Source organism: Sardina pilchardus, chromosome 6 (genome assembly GCF_963854185.1).
Source record: "Sardina pilchardus chromosome 6, fSarPil1.1, whole genome shotgun sequence".
Classification (NCBI taxonomy): domain Eukaryota; kingdom Metazoa; phylum Chordata; class Actinopteri; order Clupeiformes; family Clupeidae; genus Sardina; species Sardina pilchardus.
The window spans coordinates 25,232,643-25,240,142 of NC_084999.1; the positions used below are offsets into that span (position 1 = coordinate 25,232,643).

Sequence of the window (7,500 nt, forward strand, 5' to 3'; positions counted from 1 at the left end):
ACGTAGACTATATGACTTAATGCACAGATTGGGAAGTGTAGGCTGTGTCGTGAAAGAGAAAACACGATTTTAGAGAGGCAAACAAAAGTTAAGGTTGCTTTTGACATAGTACAATGAAGAAAACTGATGCTCTGAATATTGATTCAGCTGTCTCCAAACGTTTTTCTAATAGATGAATTTAACCGCAATTTGGATTACACCTGCTTTCAGAAGGCGGAAGTTTTTCAACGCAAAATAGACGTGCGCTGTTTTCATACATATGGCGGAATACTTAATCAATCGCTATTAGCACCTCTCCTCCCCTGTACTTGCGCGTTACACCCATTTTCAGCTGATCCGCCCAGGAATTAATATGCATGACACGGAAAAGCGCAAATAGCCATTCTCAGCTCCCACGGCAGGCAGTCTGCGCGTTTCCCTCATTGCGGCCGATTTGTACATACCATCGCCATGCTATTACGTGCACGTTACGCCTAAAATGTGCGCAAAACGTTAGTACATCTGGCCCTGAGCGTGTGCGAGTGCTGCTCTGTGCTCTTACTTCTCATTAGCTGAACATATTTTCCCAGATGCCAGAGGTTCACTTCCTCTGTAGTACTGTACTGTAGCTGATGTCTGAGCGCTCTGCATTCCTCTGTGCTCACGTGTGGAGAATTAATCCTGCACGCCCTGCACTGCTCATCAGCAGGGAGTGGAGTCTGGAGATGACCAACCTTTACCTGCCCTTCAGGAAACACCTTATGCCTCACTCCAGAGCAGTAGCTTACCAGAGGAGAGAGAGAGAGAGAGAGAGAGAGAGAGAGAGAGAGATATGGGGAGAATGCAAGAAAAGAGAGAGAGAGAGAGAGAGAGAGATATGGGGAGAATGCAAGAAAAGAGAGAGAGAGAGAGAGAAAGAGAAAGAGAGAGAGGTATGGGGAGAATAGAAGAGAAGAGAGAGAGAGAGGTATGGGGAGAATGCAAGAAGAGAGAGAGAGAGAGAGAGAGAGGTATGGGGAGAATATGAGAGAGAGAGAGAGAGAGAGAGAGAGAGAGAGAGAAGAGAGAGAGAGAGAGAGAGAGAGAGAGAGAATGTGTGTGCGGCGAGGAATGTAAGAGAATAGAGAGTGAGAGAGTGTTAGGGGAATGTAAGAGGAAAACAGAGAGAGAGTGTGTGTAAAGGGAGAATGACTGAGAGACGGTAAAATAGTAAAAGTCAAGCGGAGTAATGTAGTGTCTTTGGTCCTGTTTTAAAATACCTAGGGCACTTAACATTTATTAGGGAGAATGACCAGGCATTGGGAAATTATCAAAACTTATAACGGATAAAAGGACAATCTTTGGGTAACTTTTGTCGAGTGGTTAATGATCTCCTGTCATCTTATGAGCCACAGCGCATAAATCCAAAGGCAAATATATGATTAAGCACATTACTGGTCCACTCTGCCCTTTCTACAACCAGGTCTGGGAGAGAACAAGAGAGAACGTTTGAGCTTTATCATTGTAATGGTCAAAGTCATCCTCTATCATCCACCTCCTCCCCTCCATGCTTCTCTCTCTCTCTCTCTCTCTCTCTCTCTCTCTCTCTCTCTCTCTCTCTCTCTCTCTCTCTCTCTCTCTCTCTCTCTCTCTCTCTCTCTCTCTCTCTCTCTCTCTCTCTACTGTATCTATCCCCCCCCCTCTCTCTCTCTCTCAGAAACAGAAATTCAGTCTTCCGTGGGAAACATAAAGCGTAAAGCAAAAGTATAATTTCTCCCAAGCCCTTCCTTTCGCTTACAGAAGACAAATCAGGGAAAAGGGAAATAAAGCCAGAGCCGTCCTGCTTGGCCGTGTACAAAAGTGAAGGATTTCCCCGCTAATGCTTTTATTACTCGTTCTTTCTTGTTTGATGGGGAACCTTCTGTTTCCAACTGTGCTCCAAACCACAGGTGGAGATGTCTGTCTGTCTGATCCTGCTCAATATCTCACTGTGGTTAGCTGGGCTGCGGCAGGGTGCATTGTCCAGGATGTAGAATTTATGGAGAGTATGTCAGAGGATTTAAGAGGTGGGAGAAGGGTCAACAAAACAACCCACAGACCCATAGGGCCATATTCTGTCTGTGTGTGTGTGTGTGTGTGTGTTAAAGGGAGAGAGAGAGAGAGAGAGAGAGAGAGAGAGAGAGAGAGAGATAGATAGAGACTTTTTTTTACTTTTAAAACCCCTTTTATTGGACCATTCCATGGCTCAAAAACACCTTAAAAACCTACAAAGTAGTCACCCAAAACCCGCACCACCCACCAGAGCATAGCCCCCTATACTACCACATAAATGCCAGGGTCCCATCCGCAAGGGAGATCAGACCCTTGTCAATGCACCATTTATGTGAGAAAAGCATCATATTGTCTGAAACTTAAAAAAAAGCATGTTCAACCCTAACCCTTGATTCCACCAAAGCTTTAAGCATGTCCACAAAGTTAAACTGCCCCTCTTCCTCCAGCCGATTGCCCTTCCATATGGCCAGAGAGAGAGAGAAAGAGGGAGATAGAGAGGGAGGGAGAGAGAGAGAGGGGGTTCAGACTGTTTTTTTTTTTTTTAAATTATATAATTTTATATACTAACAATATACTTAAAGTTGTGAACGTCACTATAACAAAAGTTGAAACAAAAACTCTCAACAATGCAATTAGATTTAGACCGTTATCCACCAGCCTTACTGAATGTGTCCATTGCTGTAGAAAAGACAGCACTCTTTAAACAGACACACACTTTAAATAGAGACAGGTGAATTGGCCTCTAACTCCGGGCTATGTATGTGTTGTATTTAAAATCCAGACGTGGATCATTAGGATCTTGGAGTTTGGAATTTGGATTGGTACTCTTTATAGGCAGGTGGATTTGTTTTTTTTTTTTTTAATACTTTATTGTGTTCATTCAAAGTTCATTCAAGTTCATTCAAGTTCAGAACAATCATTCATTTATAAACACATTTTCAGTTTTTCTTTTTTTTCCCCCACTTGTGATTATTTCAAAACAGACATAAGAAAACGGTACATAGAAAAAATAAATAAAATAATTAATTAATAAATAAGAAAATTAAAGTAAATAAAAACCACACACACACTGTTTCATGTACTCCACCCCACCCACCCTTTTAACCCTTCTTTTTGCTCCCATCTGCAGGTCTACATCCATCCATCCTCACAAACCCCACATTCACTCCCCCACTCACATCAGCACACATTCATCCATCCAACCATATATCCACACCCACCAACTTTCATCCACCTAAATACCCACACTTTGCGACATTCATCCATCCACGCATACACCCACATTCACCCCCACACAAAAGAATTCACATAAACTCACACCCTCCCCCCCTCCCCATGCCCCCCCCCCCCCCCCCCCACACACACACACACCCACCCACTCACGTCCTAACCCCCATACACAAAACAATGAACCTAAAAAAAAATAAAAAAATAAAAAAATTAAAAATTAAAAAAAAAATACGAAGGGTATACATATTTATTAACTGAGTGTAGTTTTGATTTCTCATGGGGGTGCCATAGTTTAGATTGGCTCCTCATCTTAACATTTGTAAAGGGACCATTTTTTGTCATACACATTCTCTTTATTATTGATTCTATAAGTTATTTTTTCCATACTTTTCATTTCCTCTATACTTTCCAACCACATATCAGTAGTAGGTGGTTCTACTTTTTTCCAATTCCTTGTAATTTGTTTTAAGGCTGTTATTCTAAAGACCCAAAAGAGGTGGAGGTGTTCCTTTTCCAGCCCTCTGGGTCTTATGCCCAAAATAGCATTGTGATTTTGTATTGACACATCTTTGCTTAACTTTTCTCGCGTAAGATGTTGGACTGCCTGCCAATATTTATTAAGTTTATTACAAGAGTAGAAAATATGTGTATAATCAGCGTTGTTTACACCGCATTCCCTCCAACAGCTGGTGTTGGTTTGCGCATATTTGGCCATTATTGATGGTGTTAGAAAGTATCTAATAGTCATCTTCCAGGCATATTCCTGCCAGTAGGGGGATCTAGTGTAAACATTAATATCTTTCAGGCACTGTTTCCACTCCTCTTCACTAATGGTTTTGTTCAAATCCAGCTCCCACTTCTCCTTTATGTGATCTAATTTTTCAGCCCCACATTCCTGTAGAATATTATATATTTGTCCAGTTAAATGTTTAGTATTCTCACTCTGACATTTTTTCGCCATGTATTGTATAAGTATATGTAGATCATTAAGACTTTTGAGATGTGCTTTTTCATTCAGATAATTCCTAAGTTGCAAGTATCGATAAAATTGATTGTTTTGGAGCTGGTATGCTCTTGCTATATTTTCAAAAGGTTCTACACCAATGTCACTAAACATTTGGCTGTGCATAACCAGGCCTTTATTTCCCCAGCTTTTAAAAGTGTTATCAAGTGTATTTGGGGTAAAGTCTGGATCACTCTGTATTTCTCTTAGACATGTCAGATGTCCTTCTTTTATTTTTATATTCTTACATATTTTTCTCCAAGTTTTGACCGTATTATTTAGTACGAAATTATTTGTTTTCATCTGCTTTGTGGTGAAGAGTTTATTTAGGTTACCAGCCAGTATTGTCTCCATATTTTTCCATTTTGGGCCCAAGCCTTTGTTCAACATAATCAAAATTAATTTCACTTGTGCTGCATAATAGTAGTTAATTAAATTTGGTAACGCTAACCCCCCTTCCCTTCTCCTCTGTTGCAAAATTTTAAGTTTAACTCTTGGTTTTTTCCCATCCCATAAGAATTTTCTAAGTAAACTCTCCCAGTATTTGAAACTTATGTGAGGTATATAAAGTGGGATATTTTGAAACAGAAATAAAAATCTTGGTAAAATATTCATTTTTATTGCACTGATCTTCTCCATTAACGTGAAAGGCAAACTTCTCCACCTATTTAGGTCTTGTTTAACAGATTTTTCCAATGTTCCAAAGTTGCTTTGGTAAAGCTGTTCAAGGTTATTTGGTACTATCACCCCCAGGTATTTTATGCTATTTTGGTCCCATTTGAAATTATATGCAGTTTTGAATTGGTTATCTAATTGGCAGCCAATTTGCATCACTTCGGTTTTATTTAAATTCAACTTATACCCTGACACATTACTGTAAGATGTTATTTCACACATTAGGGTCGGCAAGGATTTGTAAACACTTGTTAAGTATAAAATGATATCATCGGCAAACAATGCTATTTTATGTTCCTCCTTTCCAACATAAACCCCTCTTACCTCTGTATTCTGTCTAATTCTTTCAGCTAATGGCTCTATACATAGAGCAAATAGTTGTGGAGATAAAGGATCACCCTGTTTGGTTCCTCTCTTTATTGTGAATGAATCTGACAAAGTTCCGTTAACTTTCACTCTGGCTTGTGGAGTTGCATACATTCCTCTGATTAAATTAACAAATGTCTGATTAAACTTAAACTTCTTGCACACTTCTATTAGGAAGGGCCAGAATAATCTATCGAAAGCTTTCTCTGCATCCAATGTTATGGTTAACATAGATAGCTTATTTTTGGAGGCATAGTCTATAACATTAATGGTGCGATGGATATTATCACTCAATAATCTATCTTTTACAAAGCCTGTTTGGTCCAAGTTGATTATTTTAGGCATTATATTTGACATTCTCTTGGCTATTATAGCTGTAAATACTTTTTGGTCTACATTTAGCAGGGATATAGGCCTATATGAAGAGCAACATTCAGGGTCTTTTCCTTCTTTATACAACACTGAGATTATTGCTGAGTTCCAGGTATTGGGCCAAACTCCTGTTTCTAATATCCTATTAAAAACCCTGCACAAAATGGGTATTAATAACCTTGAAAATTCCTTATAGAATTCATAGGTGTACCCATCGTCACCCGGGCTTCTCCCGGCCTTCCCATTCTTTATGGTCTTTGCTATTTCTATTTCAGTTATTGGCTGTGTTAACTCTTCATTCTGACCGTCAGTTACAGCTGGAAGCTGCAACGTATCCAAAAATGTTTTAGTTTCTTTATTGTCAACCTCCAATTCAGGTGTATACAGATCTTGGTAAAATTCCCTGAAACCAGATGCGATATTTGATTTTCCCCTTCTGTAAACACCTCTTTTATCCTTAACCGTGGCTACTATAGATCTTTCCTGTTGTTTTTTTAACTTAAATGCCAATTTTTTCAAGGATGTTGTACTATTCTCAAAATGAGTTTGCTTACAGAGTACTAATTTTTTTTCGATCTCCATTAATTCTAATGATTTCAGTAGTTTTTTAGTGGCACACAATTGTGTATATACCTCTGCTTTCATACAAATCTCATATTCCTTTTGCAGGTCACCTACTTTCTTTTCTAAGAGGGTCTTTGTTTTTTCTTTTTGTTTCTTTTCCCAGGAGGAAAGTGCAATTATTTCTCCTCTTATTGTTGCCTTTGCAGCTTCCCATAGCACTATGTCCGATACTTCACCATTATCATTTAACTCGAAGAAAGACTTGATCTTCCTCGCAATTTTATCTTTTAAATGAGGATTTCCCAGTAGTGAGTTATTCAGTCTCCAAAGTGTTTCTCCTTTGTCCACATTCATATTCATTTCCATTACGACCGGAGCATGATCAGTTATTGTTATGGGTAGAATTTCGCACTTGCTAACTCTTCCAATATCGTTTTTGTACATAAAAAAATAATCTAGTCTGGAGAAAACCTTATGTGCATCAGAGTAATAAGTAAAAGCTTTATCACAGGGGTGTAGACAACGCCAAACATCTGTTAAGCCTATGTCTGTTTCAGCTTTCCGGAGTAAGTCTGCAGCTTTTTCTGATTTATGTTTCTTCCTACTCTGGGTATCTAATTTTGGATTCATGACCAGGTTAAGATCTCCAGCCATAATTACAGTTCCTTGTGCCTCCATCATTAACAATTGTAGTACTTTTTCCACAAGCCCATCCCCTTTTCCTGGAGGGTTATATACATTAATTAGTGTTAAGCATTGCTCTTCCAGCATGCCTATAACTACTACATACCTTCCTTCCTTGTCCCTAATACATTTTATTTTCTTAAACATAAGATGGTTCTTGATCAAAATTGAGACTCCTCTTTTAGATGTTGAATGGGAGGAATGAAACACCTGTGCATTAGCTAATTTTTCCATTTTAGCATGCTCAATTGTACTTAAATGAGTTTCTTGGAGGAATATTACTTCTCCCCCTTCTTTCTTAAGGTACTGGAGTATGCGTTTCCTTTTTATGACATTATTTAGCCCATTTACATTTAGAGATATGCATCTAACTTTCACCATGAGAGATATTTCACTTCCCCTTTGTATTTATTTCTAAGAAAAATAAACAGAAAAACATAAAGAAAAAAGTGCATAAGTGAAACCTTCCCCCTAACCCAAAACTCCCATCTTGAACTTCCAAAGAGTGTAACCTCTTCTATGTGGTTACTAAGTGGCTTCCACTGTATATCGTGGAATGAAAGGGTCTTACTGTTTCGTCCATACCAACGTTTGGT

At 38.8% G+C, this 7,500-nt stretch overlaps 1 protein-coding gene across 1 annotated transcript in view; it reads left to right on the forward strand.

The window, feature by feature from the left end:
* The window catches only part of tsnare1 (T-SNARE Domain Containing 1), a 148,844-nt gene that overhangs the window by 79,614 nt on the left and 61,730 nt on the right, over positions 1-7,500 (forward strand). The gene's annotated exons all lie outside the window — the stretch shown is intronic.